This window comes from Salvelinus sp. IW2-2015, linkage group LG14, assembly GCF_002910315.2.
Source record: "Salvelinus sp. IW2-2015 linkage group LG14, ASM291031v2, whole genome shotgun sequence".
Taxonomy (NCBI): Eukaryota; Metazoa; Chordata; class Actinopteri; order Salmoniformes; family Salmonidae; genus Salvelinus; species Salvelinus sp. IW2-2015.
Window position 1 is genome coordinate 15,178,846 of NC_036854.1, and position 18,974 is coordinate 15,197,819.

Here is an 18,974-nt window from a genome sequence, read left to right on the forward strand (position 1 = left end):
TGGACTGTTTCAGTTTCAATGACTCAATATTTTGGACAAAAACGGACGATTGTAACTGGGCTGGGAATGTCAACACAATCAAACTGGCAAAGGAAACGATCACAAGTCAGTCACAACGTGGCCAATAGGCTAGCGTATCTATTTATGTAGCTACTTATTTAGGAAGCTAAACACTGGAGCCTAGAGTTAGCTAACTGGATAACCAGGGAGGATGTCATGTCATTGGAGGAGTGGACGAGTGACCAACTTTTCCCCTTCATATCGCTTTTCGGTGGCTACAGCTAGACATTTGGCTAGCTAGCAATACCTGCCACCCCAGGTAGCCTAGTGATTTCTTTCTAATGATCTGAAGTCGCTCTGTTGCTACTGCCTGTAAACACACAAACCAGTTCAAAGTGAATGATGGTAGGCCAGTGTGGCAAATGGCTTATTTGCATGAAGGCCTACTGTAGCTCTGATTGGTTATGGTGCACCGGTCTGCGTAGACTCCGGTCCTGGACAAGACATACTGTATGTTTTTATTAGGTTTTATTTACTGCAAACACACGGTCGTCGTTCCCACATGATATTGCTTTAGAATTTTCACAAATGCCCTACTATATGTCATACCCAAACATTTTATGAATTTATGAAAATGACCATATCTAAGTGCTCGCTTAGAAAAGTGTCATATTCTTCCTGGGGGTGTATATGAACCAATTTTAATCAAATGTAATTTTGCTAAAACGCTGTCAGTTCCACTTTAACAAAAGCTATACACTTAAATAAGTATACTGAACAAAAATATAAACGCAACATGTAAAGTGTTGGTCCAATGTTTCATTAGCTGAAATAAAAGATCCCAGACATTTTCCATATGCACAAAAAGCATATTTCTCTCAAATTCTGTGCACAAATTTGTTTACATCCCTGTTCTCCTTTGCCAAGATAATCAAGAAGCGGATTAAACAGCATGATCATTACACAGGTGCACCTTGTGCTCGGGAAAATAAAAGGCCACTCTAAAATCTGCAGTTTTGTCACACATCACAATGCCACAGATGTCTCAAGTTTTGAGGGAGCATGCAATTGGCATGCTGACTGCAGGAATGTCCACCAGAGCTGTTGCCATAGAATTTAATGTTCAATTCTCTACCATAAGCTGCATCCAATTTTATTTGAGAGAATTTGGCAGTACATCTACCTGGCTTGACAACCACATATCAAGTGTATGGCGTCATGTAGTCGAGCGGTTTGCTGATGTCAACTTTGTGAACAGAGTGCCCCATGGTGGCGGTGGGTTTATGTTATGGGCAGGCAGAAGCTACGGACAACGAACACAATTGCATTTTATTGATGGCAATTTGAATGCACAGAAATACCGTGACGAGTACCTGAGGCACATTACGAGGCCCATTTATTTTAAGGTATCTGTGAACAACATATGAATATCTGTATTCCCAGTCATGTGAAATCCTTAGATCAGGGCCTAATGAATTTATTTCCATTTATTTCCTCATATGAACTTTAACACAGTAAAATCTTTGAAATTGTTGCATGTTGCGTTTATTTTTTTGTTAAATAAAAATAACCAAGTAAATAATCCAGTGGTGATTGTTGCTTTGCTCCCCTTAATTAGATCCTCTGGACTAAACTCTATGTCAGTGAGACTGTATTTAGATTAAGAATTCTTACCTGCCAACCTTTTGATGTCCTTTTACTGTCAATGGTACTTCTCTTTTGAATCTATAAGAAAAACCAGAAAAATGGGATCTAAAGGACACGGTATCAACATGACAGTCCATTCAAACAGCCCATCAGAAGAGTTGTTCCCAAGTCACATGTGCATTCAGACATCTTCAAAAATAACACTACCATCAATTTGCACCAGCATTCATCCACTTGATGGTGTTGCTTGATGGTGTTGCTGACCAGGGCATTGCTTAAAGCATTGCTTGAAAGTAGGAAGTACAGTAGGATAGGGCCCTGGTCAAAAGTAGTGCACTATATAGGGAATAGGGTGCCATTTCCATGTTTGTTTTGTCCAGGCAGCTGCTAGGACTACTGAGCACCATTCAATTTGAGTGTGCAGGTTAGAAGCTCTTTAGGAGAATATTCTCCAGGCTATTAGAGGAGTCACTACTTTAGCATTGACCTAAGGGATTAAAAGGCAAAGGGTATTCTGCCATATCTTTTTCACTGATGTAATCTTTTTCTCTAGAAATAATCTTAATCTGGGAATTATGATATGATTCCCTCATAACATATAGAGTACCAGTCAAAAGTTTGGACACACCTACTCTTTCAAGGGTTTTTCTTCATTTTTAATATTTTCTACATTGTAGAATAATAGTGAAGACATCCAAACTATGAAATAACACATATGGAATCATGTAGTAACCAAAAAAGTGTTAAACAAATCCAAATTTTAGATTCTTCAAAGTAGCCACCCTTTGCCTTGATGACAGCTTTGTACACTCTTGGCATTCTCTCAACCAGCTTCACCTGGAATGCTTTTCCAACAGACTTGAAGGAGTTCCCACATATGCTGAGCACTTGTTGGCTGCTTTTCCTTCACTCTGCGGTCCAACTCATCCCAAACCATCTCAATTGGGTTGAGGTCATGTGATTGTGGAGGCCAGGTCATCTGATGCAACACTCCATCACTCTCCTTCTTGGTCAAATAGCCCTTACACAGCCTGAAGGTGTGCTGGGTCATTGTCCTGTTGAAAAACAAATGATAGTCCCACTAAACGCAAACTAGATGGGAAGGTGTATCGCTGCAGAATGCTGTGGTAGCCATGCTGGTTAAGTGCGCCTTAAATTCTAAATAAATCACAGACAGTGTAACCAGCAAAGCACCCTCACACCATCACAATTCCTCCTCCATGCTTCACGATGGGAACCACACATGCGGAGATCATCCGTTCACCTACTCTGCGTCTCACAAAGACACGGCGGTTGGAATCAAAAATCTCAAACTTGAACTCATCAGGCCAAAGGACAAATTTCCACCCGTCTAATGTCCATTGCTTGTATTTCTTGGGCCAAGCAAGTCTCTTCGTCTTATTGGTGTCCTTTAGTTGTGGTTTCTTTGCAGAAATTCGACCATGAAGGTCTGATTGACGCAATTTCCTCTGAACAGTTGATGTTGAGATGTGTCTGTTACTTGAACTCTGTGAAGCATTTATTTGGGCTGCAATTCCTCAGGCTGGTAACTGTAATGAACTTATCCTCTGCAGCAGAGGTAACTCTGGGTTATTTCATAGTTTTGTGTGTCCAAACTTTTGACTGGTACTGTACATTGCATAAAACATGTTTTATTCTATAATTGGTGTCAGAAAGACGTTAAGCAAATTCAGTTTACAGAAGACTTTTTGCCTTGCTTTAGAATCCGTCAGTTCAGAGGTTGACTGATTTGGTCCATTTATGATTTGCAATGAATTTCCAATTTAAGACAACCTTCTTTGTAGAAGAACAATATAGTTTCATATAATTGTACAATAACTTAAGCCCCTTTGAGTTATGCATGCTTAAATGGAAGTTAATTCCCTTTTTATGCACTTTTCTCACTATACGTATTCTGACCTTGAATTTAGGCATGAGGTAACACTTTTCAACCGGCTATTCGTTCAGGGTGGAGATCACAGAAATGGAGGTATGACAAAGGTGTGTCTACAGATATGCCACATTCTGACTTTGACTTATTTCCCTCATAATTCCACCACTTTTAAGCGATGAAAAGATGAATAAGGTCGAGCAACCTGTTGATTCCAAGTGGAATATATACTTTATTTTTTCAGATAGATGCACTGTAATTTACAAATTGATAAGAGCTATTGATAAGAGCTAAGTAAATTAGTAAGCTGTTTGGATATGGGGATTGTAAATTGTCATGGAAATTCATACTGAGAGAGACTGTCAGTTCTTCAAACTATCATCTTTATTTAATATCGATGAATTATTGCAATAATGAAGCCGTCGACCCCACCCTCTTGAGTGTGTTGCCGAGATCTTAACTGATAAGGAAAAAAACTGAGATCTTATATAGGAGACCTAAAAATGCTTATACAGGGCTGGTTCCACCCTTCCCATGCTGATCGGTGGGCATCATAAGCCACCTTGGGTTCATCTCCTGGTTATCTGCACGGATTTTCTTTTACCCCCAACCCGGCTTAGTTTCCCAGATGCCAGGATGAAGATGAAACAATGAGGGATTGTTCTAAAATCTTTATCTCGGGTCACACACACCACATATTGTCTATGGAATGCCAGCTGTAGGTTTTTATCACAAAGTCATTGTCAGCTCAAGTTATCTCTATCAAAACCCATTTCCTTGAACATATGCCCAGGCTAAATGCAGGAAGCTAGAGTGGAAACCATCCCTTTACAGAAACACAGCATTAATAGAACAGAAATGTCTTACTATTTGTTAAGTATTAATTGTTAACTATTAATATCAAACAAATCAGGTAAATAGGTCATTTTTCTCTCACAAAATAAAAATGAAAATTGTTTTAGATCTATTTTAACTTATAATCACTGGAGACAAATGTGAAACCAGTTACAGTATATGGCAGCAAACTAAAGCATATTAACATTTCAACTTTCCCACAGTGATGTTTATGAAACGTGCCATTGTGCAGAATTTAAATTGTATGGCCTTTTAACTTCAAGGGATGAAACTTGGAGACGCAAGCCAAATGGGTATATCTGAATGTGATGATGCATTGCGCAATGACAGTCGCTGGAAAATCTAACATTTGGTCACACTCCAATGTTTTAATTATATATCCAGACTTTCTCTGTTTCCTATTTCTATCATGTTAAATATTAGCCACTTTCAATATCGTCCGTCAGTAGGCTTAATATCCACACATATTTAACACATATGTACTGTTGGATCCCTTCAGTTGGTATAGTCCACATTTCGTTTCATTCTTCTTCTTCTGTAAATGCTGTCACGGTGGTTGTTGCTGAGGATCACAAACAGTTAACCATATTTAATGTAAAAAAAATGTCATGTAGGCTAATTAAATAAGTGCACACCAAGCAGTTTGAACCTGATGTATGACGCAAAACTTGACTGTGTCATCACACAGTTCCATGGCGAGTGCGGACAATAGGCCAGGGTATTGTACACTATTCTCCCTATAATAATTCTATGTACACTAATCTTCCAACATTACCATGGTTTGAAGAACTGAATGTAGAAATTCTATAAATGAATCAAACCACCTTTTTCCTTTTCTTTTGTGCGTAAAGACTCTCAACCCATTTTTCCATGATTGCTAAGGGATCATGAAAACTTCCCTAAACCTACATATTGTGAAACATCAGAGTGTTTTTAAATCTATGCATGGGTTCCGAAACTGAGATATGCATATGTTTTGATGACTGTATTTTGTTGATCTCCATTCTGAATGCTTTCTCCATAGGCTACATTCTAGTTGTACCTTATGATAGCTGGATACAACTGTAAAACCAGTCACATGGCACAAGCTGGTCTCATAGACTAGAAGTAACATAGTAAACAAAAATCTAAGACACGTAAATGAGTATGATATGTTACGTTTGGTATGAGACAGAAAGACAGAAAGAAGGTTACTTAAGGTAAAAATGAAAAGAGGGTGGGGTGGACGTATAACGCGAACGTCTAGCATACGTGTTCGAATCTCATCAAGGACAACTTTAGCATTTGAGCTACTTTACAACTACTTAGCATGTTAGCTAACCCTAACCCTAACCTTAACCTTAACCCTTTATCCTAACACCTAACCTCAGGGGTGGCAGGTAGCCTAGTGGTTAGAGCGTTGGACTAGCAACCAAAAGGTTGCAAGATCAAATCCCCGAGCTGGTAAAAATCTGTCATTCTGCTCCTGAACAAGGGAGTTAACCCATTGTTGTTGAAAATATGAATTTGATCTTGACTGACTTGCCTAAAGGTAAAACAATTAACCTTAATGAATAGCTAACATTAGCCACCAAAAATTGGAATTCATATCATGTGTATTGCAAATTCATAACATATTGTACATATTGAACTATCATACACATTTTAATTCGTAACATATCATACGAAATGAATGATGGACATCCACAAATGAATACATACTGACCAAATATAACATATCATAATAATTTTAGTGTCCTGAATTTTTCTTCTCCCCAGCTTCAGGTTGTATGGCAGCCAACTGAAGCATAACAGCATATCAACTTTTCCACAGTGAAGTTTATAAAATGCTGGATGAAATTTGGAGTTCCAAGCTATAGGCTTCTGTATAGCCATGTGCAAATGACACTATAGTGCCAAATCTACTGAGTTGATTTATGATTTCTAGAATGTATAAATTATATGCCCGGACTTTTCACTGTTTAAATGTTTTTTTAAGCCACTCTCGGTAGCCACCGTCACTTATACACTCTTAGAAAAAAAGGGTTCCAAAAGGTTTCTTCGGTTGTGCCAATAGGAAAACCCTTTTTGGTTCCATGTAGAACACTTTTTTTGTTCCAGGTAGAACTCTTTTGGGTTCCATGTAGAACCCTCTGGAACCAAAATAATTCTACCTGGAAGCAAAAAGGGGTTTTCAAAGGGTTCTCCTATTGGGACAGTTGAAGAACCATTTTAGGTTCTAGATAGCAAATTTTATTTCACTTTAGTGTTAGTTTCTTTACATTTTCCATCATTCCATTACATCATTAGTTGACCTTTCTTTCCACTGTCACTTTCGATAGCAATAGTATAATAACATTGTGCAATAATTTGGGACATGTAGCCTATTTGAATCATTATGGAACACAGACCACACGTAGAAGTTTAAACCTGGAGACCGGCGCATGGTTCCCGACTACTTGACCGTTGTCATCACAGTTCCATGATTATAGTAAAGATTATTAGGGTAGATTTATAGGACTACTGTTCAGCCCCTATTGTACACTTTCCTCACCTTCCAATATTTCATGAATTGAACAATGCAACTTTCAGGATGAATCAAACCACTGTATTTTTGATTCACCAATATATTTAGTGCGTAAAGGTTCTCCAAACCTGTTTTTGTATTATTCATAAATATGTTCCTAACCCAAAATAATATACAAGATCAGAGTATTTTTAAATCTACCAACTGGTGCTGAAAAGGAGATGAATATGCATGTGTTTACATGGCTTTCTTCCATTGATCCCTAATATTCTGAACCGTTCTCTCCATATATTCTAGTCAGTCTGTTGAGAAAATTAAGATTAAAGGTACACCAAATTTAAAGGGATGGCTTTAGATAAATGTACTAAAAAACGTACTGATTGTACTGAAAACTCCACGAGAAAATCTGTTGGGATGTGGGAGGGTTTCAGCGTTTTAATTACATTTATTCAGCGTGTATTCAGCGTGAGCAAGGGCACCACGCCTGCCAATCCTGTTACATACCTGCGCAAGGTAAGTCTGAATACCAACTATTGAGAAGTGCATAGGAAAGCTTGCGTAGGAAAGACGTACATTTCCTAAGTCTGAATCGGGCTCGTAATGCCTATATACTCAAAGCTATAAAACATTCCAAGCAGCTTAAGCTTGGTCTTAAAACGAAAAGCCTCAGTAGAAAGAACTCTGGTGGCAATAAGAGAGAGGCATGAGTGAAGCTCCTCAAAGGTGGTTGACCTAAAAATCTTAAAAGAAGACGACAGTGATGTGCGAGGCCATTTCCTATTTTGACCTGCAAATCTCAAGTAACGCTTCAAACATCATGTTGCTTAAATAAGAAAACCACTGGAATCATCACCCACATAAACAGTTCCAATCAAATCAATGCCATATTCTTCTCACAAGGTCAGAGAGGATTAATATTGGACTATGATCCTCTCTAGGTATTGTAATGGAAAGTAAAGGTGGAAGGTGTACACATATCTGCTAAATTCTTTCTCAATAAGCCTCAGGAAGCAACGTAATCTTAACTCTCTCAGCAGATGCCTCTGGGATTTTAAATAACATGACAGTATCGTTGATTTGATTGTTTTAGGCAGGCGCTGACTGAGTCAGTAATGCAATGATCTTCAATGAGTTCCCCTGCCGGTGTTACGGGATTGGTCCACCACGATAAGGGTGAGGCCAGAACATCCATTTGTGGCTAAGCAGACATCTGTCACATCAAATGTGAATTGATGCAATATCTAAGGATCAACGCAAGGCCTACAGGAGATCATCGCTATTTAAACATAGTACAGTGTAATCTTTATAACCAAATGGACTGTGGGCCCTCATTTGTGCAGTGTAATTTGTGCAGTACAGCGCAAGACACACAGACAGTGCCTGTTCACACAAGTTTGAATACATTGGGTCAATACGATGAGGAGTTTGTCCTGCGTGTGAGGTACAAGGTGGACTGGGAAAGGAAGTGATGTGATTGGTCAGGACAAGCACTTGGCAAAAGCCATGCTGATGGCTAAACATGCTGCGACCAACATCTATTCCTACAGAAGGTCACTGATGTAACTAGAAAACCTGCTGTCTCTTTAGTCCTTGGGCACTGAGACACGACATGATGTGGTGTGAGGGTTGCAGTGAAGAAGCACTGCAGGGAAAAGTTAACTACAGTCCTTCCTATGTGACTGGACAGGGGCCAGCTGTATTCAAAGCACCACATAGGCGACTGCATGGCATACCCGTGCACAGCCACATTGAACTACAGATGTCGGATCTTAATTTGATCACCCTGTTGCAGGATAACTGCAATCAGTCCAAAAGTCCAGTTTCAGAAAATAAAGGCTTGTTATTCCCTTGTTGACCTGAATGGGAAATGTTAAACTTTACCTCCCCTATCCTACCTCAATTGCACACACTGTGTATAGACTTTTTCTATTGTATTATTGACTGTATGTTTGTTTATTCCGTGTGTGACTCTGTGTTGTTGTTTGTGTCGCACTGCTTTGCTTTATCTTGGCCAGGTCGCAGTTGTAAATGAGAACTTGTTCTCAACTAGCCTACCTGGTTAAATAAAGGTTAAATAAAAAAAATAAAAGAAATTGTAGTGTATTTGAGGTTTAAAAAGTCAAAGGTATGTAATTTCCACTTTGAAATTTCAGACTCTATTTTCTCTTACGAAAAATGTATCAACCACTGCAAAAATGTCCATTAATTGTACCCCCAACAGCACACATTTCTGTTGTATCCCCAGACAAGTCCACCTGATTCAACTGGTCAACTAATCATCAAGCCCTCAAGTGAGTTGAATCAGGTGAGTTTGTCTGGGGCTACAACACAAATGTGTGCTGTTGGGGGGACTCGAGGACTGGAATTGGGAAAGACTGTACTAGATGTAGCCCAAATGCAGCCAATTACTAGTCTATAAATCAACATGGTGACATCATTGATGTATTAAAAATCACTTTTAATTACAATGAGATTTTGCTCTTCTGCTTTCCAATCGGATAACCTTCAGGTAGCAAAGCCACAACAATAACAATAAATGTAGGTTACGTAATCTGATTAAGTGATTTTTCGAACCACGCACCTTGCATCAACCAAACAAAACCCTCTATAATGCAGGAGGCATCAGGATCCAATCCCAGCTACATAAATAACACAGGCTGGCACATCTCAATACACACAAAATTGTGAAATAATGACATTTTCATAAATATTCCCAGCACAAACTTTTAAATTATGAATTTACCCATTCAGGTCAACAAGGGAATATCCTATACAATAATAGCCTATACCTAAGAATGTGGATATAGGCCAAGCTTCATCACAAATAGCAATGGATGTGAACAGCTATAGTCTAAATGCATCATGCCAGCATCTAATTCAAGTAATTCCCTCCTCATTATATATATATATACGCACTACCGGTCAAAAGTTTTAGAACATCTACTCATTCAAGGGTTTTTCTTTATTTTTTACTATTTTCTACATTGTAGAATAATAGTGAAGACATCAAAACTATGAAATAACACATATGGAATCATGTTGTAACCAAAAAAGTGTTAAACAAATGAAAATATATTTTATATTTGAGATTCATCAAATAGCCACCCTTTGTCTTGATGACAGCTTTGCACACTCTTGGCATTCTCTCAACCAGCGTCATGAGGTAGTCACCTGGAATACATTTCAATTAACAGGTGAGTCTTTTTGTTAATTTGTGGAATTTGTGGAACTTCTTTCCGTCTTAATGCGTTTGAGCCAATCAGTTGTGTTGTGACAAGGTAGGGGTGGTATACAGAAGATAGCCCTATTTGGTAAAACATCGAGTCCATATTATGGAAAAAACAGCTCAAATAAGCAAAGAGAAACGACAGACCATCGTTACTTTAAAACATGAAGGTCAGTCAATTTGGTCAGTCAAGGTCAGTCAATTCAAAACTTTGAAAGTTTCTTCAAGTGCAGTCGCAAAAACCATCAAGCGCCATGATGAAACTGGCTCTCATGAGGACCGCCACAGAAATGCAAGACCCAGAGTTACCTCTGCTGCAGAGGATAACTTCATTAGAGTTACCAGCCTCAGAAATTGCAGCCCAAATAAATGCTTCACAGAGTTCAAGGAACAAACACATCTCAACATCAACTGTTCAGAGGAGACTGTGTGAATCCCTTCATGATCGAATTGCTGCAAAGAAACCACAACTAAAGGACACCAATAAGAATAAGAGACTTGCTTGGGCCAAGAAACACGAGCAATGGACATTAGACCAGTGGAAATCTGTCCTTTGATCTGGAGTCCAAATTTGAGATTTTTGGTTTCAACCGCAGTGTGTTTGTGAGGCGCGGTGTGGGTGAACGGATGATCTCCGTATGTGTATTTCCCATCGTAAAACATGGAGGAGGAGGTGTTATGTTGTGGGGGTGCTTTGCTGGCGACACTGTCTGTGATTTATTTAGAATTCAAGGCACACTTACCCAGCATGGCTACCACAGCATTCTGCAGCGATACGCCATCCCACCTGGTTTGGGCTTAGTGGGACTATCATTTGTTTTTCAACAGCACAAAGACCCAACACACCTCCAAGCTGTGTAAGCTATTTTACCAAGAAGGAGAGTGATGGAGTGCTCAGTGAAGTCGGACCGCAGAGTGAAGGTAAAGCAGCCTACAAGTGCTCAGCATATGTGGGAACTCCTTCAAGACTGTTGGAAAAGCATTCCAGGTGAAGCTGGTTGAGAGAATGCCAAGAGTGTGCAAAGCTGCCATCAAGGCAAATGGTGGCTATTTGAAGAATCCCAAATATAAAATATATTTTGATTTGTTATATGTTATTTAATAGTTTTGATGTCTTCACTATTATACTACAATGTCGAAATTAGTAAAAATAAAGAAAAACCCTTGAATGAGTAGGTGTTCTAAAACTTTTGACCGTTAGTGTATATACCCTATATAATCCATTAATTTGAAGGGGTCCACATACCTTTGTGTGTGTATATATATATATATATATATATATATAAAGGTCCCCTACAGAGAAGCATATGAACCAATTTCAGATGAATTTCTGTTTTGAAGGCTATTAAATCTCATCTAAATGGTATGACGCTACTTACAGCAGGGAGGGAAAGTGATTGTCCCGCGCTTTTTGTCCTGCTTACCTGCCAAAAATGTACCCGCCAATAATACTCACAGCAGAGGTAGAAGCAGCCAAGTACACTTTCACAATAGAGCTTAATTCTCAGTATTCATTAGCATATCCTATGCATGTCCATGAGCATCTTGCAATACACATCAAGTGCTGCCTGTGGTGATTGATATTAGTCTATGACAATTTCAAACACATCAATCATGTAGCCTACCTGATTTGTCTGTAGTTCTGAAGCACATGCCCCCTTGGACCAACCGACCTCACAGATGCGCCAACCATCGAGGCAAGTAGCAGCAGCAGTAGGAGGACATCCGTGGGCATAGTGTCCACACTGACAGCGTTCTGGACCCAGTTGTCCAAAAGTCTAGTTTCATAAAATAATGGCTACAGTGAGAACTTTTTATGTGCCTCGGGCATGATCCCTGGTACCGTTCGCGCCAAAATACTATAGACACAAATACACACTGAAACATCCGAGGTATTTAATCTCACTGTTGGGAAAGCAATTTCGCCTAAACCTATAAATCCTTCCACGTCAGATGGCTCAGATGTTCTCCCCATCGTATATGTGTGAGCATTGCGCAGCACGTCCAGTTTTCCGGCTCTCAAGAGCAGATCTGTTAGATCAGGTTAAAAGGCGAGAGTGGGCTACAAGGCAGTTCTGTCCCTAGCCTAACATATTTACGTAATTGAGCACATTATATGATATTATTATAGGGCGGGAATTATTTCAAATGATCATGTGGGCCTCAGAACACCTGACACTAGGCTAACATGCCCTCTACCAAACATCTTCAATAAATACAGTAAAACATTTTATAAAGTAAATCCTATGACAATCGTTTTAAACAATGGCTATTCTTTGTTTTCACAATAATGTCCACTCATTGTTTTCATACTTCCACATTGTTAGCAGGGTTGTGCTCAATTCAGAATTGTATTGAGAATGGCTCAGAGATTTCAATTCAAGCAGGACACAGAATTGCAAATCGAATGAAAGGAAATATAATTGAATTCAATTAAATTCAAATGCCTCTTCTATTCTATACTGAACAAAAATATAAACAGTTCGTACAAGGAAATCAGTCAAATTGAAATAAATTCCTTCGGCCCTAGTCTATGGATTTCACATTACTGGGAATACAGATATGCTTCTGTTGTCCCAGATACCTTAAAAAGGTAGTGTAGGGGCGTGGATCATAAAACCAGTCAGTATCTGGTGTTACCACCATTTGCCTCATGCAACGCAACACATCTACTTCGCATAGAGTCGATCAGGCTGTTGATTGTGGCCCGTGGAATGTTGTTCAATTGCTGTTGAATGTTGCTGGATATTGGCGGGAACTGGAACACGTGGTCGAACACTTTGATCCCAGAGCATCACAAACAGGCTCAGTGGGTGACATGTCTGGTGAGTATGCAGGCCATGGAAGAACTGGGATCCAAGAATTGATCCTTGCAGATCCTTGCTACATGGGGCTGTGCATTATCATGCTGAAATATGAGGTAATGGCGACGGATGACTGGCACGACAATGGGTCTCAGGATCTCGTCACGGTATCTTCGCATTAAAATTGGCATTGATAAAATGCAATTGTGTTCATTGTCCGTAGTTTATGCCTGCCCATACCATAACCCCACCGCCACTACTGGACGTACTGCCAAATTCAATAAAACAACGTTAGAGGTGGCTTGTGGTAGAGTAATTAACGTTCAGTTATCTGGCAACAGCTGTGGTGGACATTCCTGCAGTCAGCATGCCAATTGCACGCTCCCTCAAAACTTGAGACATCTGTGGCATTGTGTTGTGTGACAAAACTGGGCATTTTACAGTCGCCTTTTATTGTCCCGAGCACAAGGCGCACTTGTATAGTGATCATGCTGTTTAATCAGCCTCTTGATATGCCATACCTGTCAGGTGGATAGATTGTCTTGGCATGGGAGAAATGCTTACTAACATGTAAACAAATTTGTATCAGCTATGAAGGTAAGACCCACGTCGGATAACCAATAGTTTAATCATCCCAAAGGGGCAGGCAAATAGACAGGTCAAGGCAGGGAGGGGTAAATAGTCTAGAGAAGTGGGGGAAAGGTACAGGACGGCAGGCAGGCTCAGGTCAGGCAGAGGTTGGTAATCCAGAGGTTGGGCAAAGGTACAGGACGGCAGGCAGGCTCAGGGGCAGGCAGAGTGGTCAGGCAGGCGGGCTCAGAGACAGGACAGGCAAGGGTCAAAACCAGGAGGGAGAGGAAAAAGCAAGACTGGTGGAAACCCAGGCTCTGAGACAAACTGCTGGTAGCCTTGAACAAACAAGACGAACTGGCACAGACAGACAGACAGAAAACACAGGTATAAATACACAAGGGATAATGAGGAAGATGGGCAACACCTGGAGGGGGGGGTGGAGACAATCACAAAGACAGTTGAAACAGATCAGGGTGTGACAAATTTGTGCATAACATTTGAGAGAAAGAAGCTTTTTTTGCATATGGAACATTTCTGGGATCTTTTATTTCAGCTAATGAAACATGGGATCAACACTTTACATGTTGCGTTTGTATTTTTGTTCAGTGTATATTAGGCGTAGTCTATACAAATATACATCTTGTACATAAAACATGTCGTTATATAGGCTACATGCACATAAGATATTGATGAAACAATAGATTTTGCCGACAAGCTCTTAAAATGAATGATCAAGGAAAACAAAACCTGTATGTGAATATTCTAAGTTATTGTATTTCATTAATCACTTATATTTTTAAATATGGAGAAAATACTACATTTTCTAGACAACATTGGTTTATCCCTCATGTTGACCCTAAACCCTTCAAAAATAACCCAAACAAACAAAATGGTTGGTGGAAATACACTATATATAAAAAATTATGTGGATGTAACAGTATAGCTTCCGTCCCTCTCCTCGCCCCTACCTGGGCTCAAACCAGGGCCCCTCTGCACACATCGACAACAGTCACCCTCGAAGCATTGTTACCCATCGCGCCACAAAAGCCACGGCCCTTGCAGAGCAAGGGGAACAACTACTTCAAGGTCTCAGAGCGAGTGACGTCACCGATTGGAACGCTCTTAGCGCGCTCCCCGCTAACTAGCTAGACATTTCACATCGGTTACATGGACACAACTTCAAATTGGTGAATAAAGCTATTTCAACCACACCCGTCACTGACAGATGTATAAAATTGAGCACACAGCCATGCAATCTCCATAGACAAACATTGAGCTGAAAAGCTCAGTGACTTTCAACGTGGGATGCTACCTGCTACCAGTTCATCAAATTTCTGCCCTGCTAGAGCTGCCCCGGTCAACTTCAAGTGCTGTTATTGTGAAGTGGAAACGTTTAAGAGCAATAAAGGTTCAGCTGCAAAGTGATAGGCCACACAAGCCCACAGAAAGGGACCGCCGAGGGCTGAAGCGCATAGCGCGTAAAAATCCTCGGTTGCAACACTCACTACCGAGTTCCAACCTGCCTCTGGAAGCAACGTCAGCACGTTGCAGCACGTTGCTTCCAGCAACGTCAGCACAATAACTGTTCGTCGGTCGCGTCATGAAATGGGTTTCCATGGCCGAGCAGTCGCACATAAGCCTAAGATCACCATGTGCAATGCCAAGTGTCGGCTGGAGTGGTGTAAAGTTCGCCGCCATTGGACTCTGGAGCAGTGGAAACACATTCTCTGGAGGGATGAATCACGCTTCACCATCTGGCAGTCCGATGGAAGAATCTGGATTTAGCAGATGCCAGGAGAACATTACCTGCCCGAATGTATAGCTCCAACTGTAAAGTTTGGTGGAGGAGGAATAATGGTCTGGGGCTGTGTTTCATGGTTCGGGCTAGACCCTTAGCTCCAGTGAAAGGAAATCTTAACGCTACAGCATACAGTGACAGTCTAGGTAATTCAGTACTTCCTACTATGTGGCAACAGTTTGGGGAAGGGCCCCATAGCAATGTTCCAACATCTACTGGAAAGCCTTCTAAGAAGAGTGGAGGCTGTTAAAGCAGCAAAGGGGGGACCAATTCCATATTAATGTCCATGATTTTGGATTGAGGTGAGCAGGTGTCCACATACTTTTGGTCATGTAGTGTATAATTGGCTATTCTAAGCACTAAGGTTAAAAGAATATGAACATTGTTTCCAGACAAAAGTCATTCTATTTCCTGTCTCTCAAACTCCAATTCAAATTCTACATCCTGTGAGGTGTAATTAAATTCGAATTTCAACTCATAAATTGTTTGGAAGTCAATTGGCGCTGGAGGAGCAATAATGACGCCGGAGGAGATGGCTGCCGTTGTATGGTCCCCTACCCAATTGTGCTATTATGTGTGTTTTTTGGTGTTATTTTAACTTATTTTGTACATAATGTTTCTGTCACCATCTCTTATTACCGGAAATAGCTTCTAGATATCAGGACAGCGATTACTCACCCCGTACAGGAATAATACTTTTTCTTTAACGAGTTGGACGCAAAGGATTTACTCCAGACACCTGACAAGGCCCTCATCCCCGTCATTCGCAGGAGAAAGAGAGGGAGAAATCGGGGACGTAGGTCTAGGTGCCTTGTAAGGATACGACGGCGAGTGGGTAATCTGCCTTTACCATTGGTCCTATTGGCCAAAGTACAATCATTGGATAATAAAATAGACGAGCTACGAGTATGTATATCCTACCATTAAAAACTGTAATATCTTATGTTTCACCAAGTCGCGGCTGAACGACGACATGAATAACATACAGCTGGCGGGTTTTACGCTTTTCGGCAGGATAGAACAGGCGCCTCGCAAAAGTATTCACCCCTCTTGGCGTTTTTCCTATTTTGTTGCATTACAACCTGTAATTTAAATCTATTTTTATCTGGATTTCATGTAATGGACATACACAAAATAGTTCAAATTGGTGAAGTGAAATTAAAAAAATAAGAGACTCGCCAAACATATGGAAGAAGGTACTCTGGTCAGATTAGACTAAAATTTAGCTTTTTGGCCATCAAGGAAAACGCTATGTCTGGCGCAAACCCAATACCTCTCATCACCCCATGCTGTGGGGATGTTTTTCATCGGCAGGGACTGGGAAACTGGTCAGAATTGAAGGAATGATGGATGGCGCTACATACAGGGAAATTCTTGAGGGAAACCTGTTTCAGTCTTCCAGAGATTTGAGACTGGGACGGAGGGTCACCTTCCAGCAGGACAATGACCCTAAGCATACTGCTAATGCAACACTTGAGTGGTTTAAGGGGAAACATTTAAATGTCTTGGAATGACCTAGTCAAAGCCCAGACCTCAATCCAATTGAGAATCTGTGGTATGACTTAAAGATTGCTGTACACCAGCGGAACCCATCCAACTTGAAGGAGCTGGAGCAGTTTTGCCTTGAAGAATGAGCAAAAATCCCAGTGGCTAGATGTGCCAAGCTTATAGAGACAAACCCCAAGAGACTTGTAGCTGTAATTGCTGCAGAAGGTAACTCTACAAAGTATTGACTTTGGGGGGGTGAATAGTTACGCACGCTCAAGTTTTCAGTTTTTTTGTCTTATTTCTTGTTTTATTCACAGTAAAAAATATTTTGCATCTTCAAAGTGTTAGGCATGTTGTGTAAATCAAATGATACAAACCCCCCAAGAATCAATTTTAATTCCAGGTTGTAAGGCAACAAAATAGGAAAAATTCCAAGGGGATGAATACTTTCACAAGCCACTGTGAGACAAGGGGTGACATTTGTAAACAACAGTTGGTGCACGAAATCAAAGGAATTCTCAAGGTTTTGCTCGCCTGAGGTAGAGTATCTCATGATAAGCTGTAGAACACACTATTTACCAAGAGAGTTTTCATCTATATTCTTCGTAGCTGTCTATTTACCACCACAAACCGATGCTGGCACAAAGACCGCACTCAATGAGCTGTATACGGCCATAAGCAAACAAGAAAACGCTCATCCAGAGGCAACGCTCCTAGTGGCCGGGGACTTTAATTAATGCAGGGAAAATTAAATCCCTTTTACCTAATTTCTACCAGCATGTTAAATGGGCAACCAGAAGGGAAAAAACTCTAGAACACCTTTACTCCGCACACAGAGACGCATACAAAGCTCTCCCTCGCCCTCATTTGGCAAATCTGACTATAATTCTATCCTCCTGATTCCTGCTTACAAGCAAAAACTAAAGCAGGAAGTACCAGTGACTGTCAATAAAAAAGTGGTCAGATGAAGCAGATCCTAAGCTACAGGACTGTTTTGCTAACACAGACTGGAATATGTTCCGTGATTCCTCCAATGGCATTGAGGAGTACACCACATCAGTCACTGGCTTCATCAATAAGTGCATCGATGACGTCGTCCCCACAGTGACTGTACATACATACCCCAACCAGAAGCCATGGATTACAGGCAACATCTGCAATGATGCATCGCTTTCAAGGAGCGGGACTCTAACCCGGAAGCTTATAAGAAATCCCGCTATGCCCGCCGACGAACCATCAAGCAGGCAAAGCGTCAATACAGGACCAAGCTTTAATCGTACTACACCGGCTCCGGCGCTCGTCGGATGTGGCAGGGCTTGCAAACTATTACAGACTACAAAGGGAAGCACAGCCGCGAGCTGCCCAGTGACACGAGCCTACCAGACGAGCTAAATTACTTCTATGCTCACTTCGAGGCAAGTAACACTGAAACATGCATGAGAGCATCAGCTGTTCCGGACGACTGTGTGATCACGCTCTCCGTACCAGATCTAAGTAAGACCTTCAAACAGGTCAACATTCACAAGGCCGCAGGGCCAGACGGATTACCAGGACGTGTACTCCGAGCATGCACTGACGAACTGGCAAGTGTCTTCACTGACATTTTCAATCTGTCCCTGACTGAGTCCAATTTGCTTACCGCCCCAACAGAACCACAGATCTCTATTGCACTCCACACTGCCATTTCCCACCTGGACAAAAGGAACACCTATGTGAGAATGCTGTTCATTGACTACAGCCACGCTGATCCTCAACACGGGGGCCCCTCAGGAGTGCGTGCTCAGTCCTCTCCTGAACTTCCTGTTCACTCATGACTGCATGGCCAGGCACGACTCCAACACCATCATTAAGTTTGCCGATGACACAACAGTGGTTGGCCTGATCACCGACAACAATGAGACAGCGAGGAGGTCAGAGACCTGGCCGTGTGGTGCCAGGACAACAACCTCTCCCTCAACATGATCAAGACAAAGAGGATGATTGTGGACTACAGAAAAAGGAGGACCGAGCACTCCCCCATTCTCATCGACTGTAGTAGAGCAGGTTGAGAGCTTCAAGTTCCTTGGTGTCCACATCACCAACAAACTATCATGGTCCAAACACACCAAGACAGTTGTGAAGAGTGCATGACAAAGGCTATTCCCCCTCTTTTACTCCTGTATTCCTTAAGGAAGATTAGCAGTATA